Source organism: Cebidichthys violaceus, unplaced genomic scaffold, assembly GCF_023349555.1.
Source record: "Cebidichthys violaceus isolate CVI_PGR_0920_01 unplaced genomic scaffold, fCebVio1.0.p SCAF_13, whole genome shotgun sequence".
Taxonomy (NCBI): domain Eukaryota; kingdom Metazoa; phylum Chordata; class Actinopteri; order Perciformes; family Stichaeidae; genus Cebidichthys; species Cebidichthys violaceus.
Genome location: NW_027176296.1, coordinates 9,125,824 through 9,128,357, shown reverse-complemented (window position 1 = coordinate 9,128,357; position 2,534 = coordinate 9,125,824). Strand labels below are relative to the sequence as shown.

At 42.5% G+C, this 2,534-nt stretch overlaps 1 long non-coding RNA gene across 1 annotated transcript; it reads right to left on the bottom strand.

Moving 5' to 3' along the window:
* Nucleotides 1-1,336: 1,336 nt before the first annotated feature.
* LOC137870150 (uncharacterized) lies at nt 1,337-1,924 on the bottom strand. Its single transcript, XR_011102685.1, has 2 exons — nt 1,850-1,924; nt 1,337-1,607 (listed from the first exon to the last, which is right to left on the bottom strand). It is a non-coding gene; the product is annotated as an uncharacterized lncRNA (long non-coding RNA).
* Nucleotides 1,925-2,534: the final 610 nt, after the last annotated feature.

Genomic DNA, 2,534 nt, shown 5'->3' with positions numbered 1-2,534 from the left:
AATAATAATAATAAAAAACATTAGAATAGCAATAGGTCCTCCGCTCCGACTACGTCGGTGCTCGGGCCCTAATAAAGCTTGAGTTTAATCTGTGATCCGTCTTCACTCTGGTATGAAACTCAGTCCGATCGGCTGCAGCGTCCAATCACATAACTGATGTGCTCGGGCTTCGACCAGACGGTCCGCGTGCTCATCGTCACCAAACTCAACGTGGCGTGAAGACGCAGACCGAGACTGAGGAGGTCCGGATCTGTACGAGACACAAACAGGAAGTGAATCACTTCTGTGAGGCTCACTCGTCTTTTATCAGAAGACAACGACGTCCTTCTGCAGCTCTTGGCATCTAGATGGTTTTTTTTGCAATTTTCGCCAAAAAAAAACATTTTACTTAAATGAACTCTGAGATCCTTTGTTCTTATTCTATTGTGTCTCTTGAATGCTGAGTTAACCTGTAGTGCAGAGAAATATTCCTGTAACACAGCGATTCCCCATATTATTAAAAAAGCCTTTATTGGGAAGAAGAAATGAGTTTTGGAAGAAGACTTTAGAGATCAAGATTTCATTTCTTTGTCTTTTGTTGCACTGTTGGCCGATGTTCTCCTGTTTTGTTCAAGTTGTCACTTTTAAAATGTTTTTTATTGAGAAATTAAATGTGCCTTTTGGAGAAAACATTTTTCTTATTGTCCTGTGTCTAATATGAACGGCTCCTTTATAACACCAGGAAGTAACGTCAAGAGGATTACTTTATCTAGAGGATTACTTTATCTAGAGGATTACTTTATCTAGGAACACAATAGAGTCTACACAGCTGCTTCAGGCTTTTGTCTCGTTCAGAATTCTTCTTTCATGTTGTCGACATATTACAGTCAAAGGTTTATATACACACACACACACACACACACGTTAGGGTCGTATGTCAGACTATTATATTGTGTAAAAAATTAAATAAAGAGTTGCTGCTGACGTTATTTAATGCCTCATATGTGAGGTTTCAAAATGACACTATTTTTGTATTGCATACTTGACCTGTTTAATATTTACATATTCTTTAAAAAAAAAAAGTTTAAAGAAACCAGAACCAGAGCGAAATGTGATGATGCAATGTGACTCTTATCTCTTCGATTGAGAATGTAATATTTGGTGATGTACATATATCTCAGATCCCATTTGTTCAATCATGAAAAACTAAGACTTTGGGGTAGAAAGGTTTCCATCCATCCATGTGTGTCACTCTCAATGCTTTTGTCTCAACCTTTTCGGGTTCAACAGTCCCGTCTAGACCTGTTGGTGGGGAGCTGGGCTTTTGTGCAGTTCAATCATGAGAGACAAGTGAATATAAAATTAAAAACAAGTAGTTAACATTTATTATGACAGATGATGCGTTCATGAGTTACGCAGAACTTCTTTGACGCTTGAACACGACGAGGAGATTTGTGATCCAGTTGCGATCGTCCCGAGCGGCAACAATATAAATCCCTCTCCGTGGAGTCCAGACACTGGTGGTGATGGTGGCTGATGAGGATGATGAGGATGATGAAGCTGATGAATCTGCGAAGACTGGGCGGAGATGGGGAGGTGGAGGGTTCCGTAACAGCAGCATGAACGTACTGAAGGTAGAGAGACAATCGTATTTAAAGACAGACAGCGGCAAGATGATATGCTAATGATGTCCTTGTGCTATTGGCTAGAGACCAGCTGATCTAGACAGCCGATATCATGATTGACAGCCCCAAACAATAACAACAAGGAAATAATGTGTACATGCATGCATGAGGAGTGACGGCAGATGTATGGTAAATAAGCTATGGGCTTAGGCATGCATGAGTATAGTCTTCCTGTCTGAACTTACGCTAGAGCTTCATTTGTTGGAAGGTTTGGCTGATCTCTCTGGCCTGACTGCTGCTGCTGCTCCAGCTCTCCCCCTACAGGACACAACACATAAGACATATAATCTACATTTTGATACACAACAGACTGAATATATACAGTATACAATATACTTCTTTTTGACACAATTAAGCGTTGCCAAACTCAAACTTTCCAAGACCTTTAAAATGTTTCCTTCATTCAAATAATTCCCTGCAGCTCCTACGAGGAAAACAAACTCGTTCCAGTGAAGCTAACCCACATGAAGCCGGACATAAATATGCAGCAGGATAGACGAGAGGAAAAGTAAGCATCACACAGGAAATCATCTAGTGCGAACAAACAACCGCGCAACACGTCGGCCAAGCGCGCGACTCACCTGGCTGCAGGGGTTCTGGCTGGATTTGTCCGCTTAGCTCCTCTCTTGGCCACGCTGGTCTCAGAGGACCCCTTCACTCCTGCTGGTTGGGCGATGGACTGCTTGGCGGCTCTCTGATTTTCAGCCTCCGGTCGGTCCTGCCACCACCTCTGTTCTGAGCAAACAGGAAAAAGGGGCTTTAATGTGGACGAGCAGGTCGTTTCCAAAAGGCCATCATAACTGTTACCGTAGACAGAGACAGTGAGCACACTGTGCAGACAGCTATGGCTTCCTTTGACCCGTCTGAATT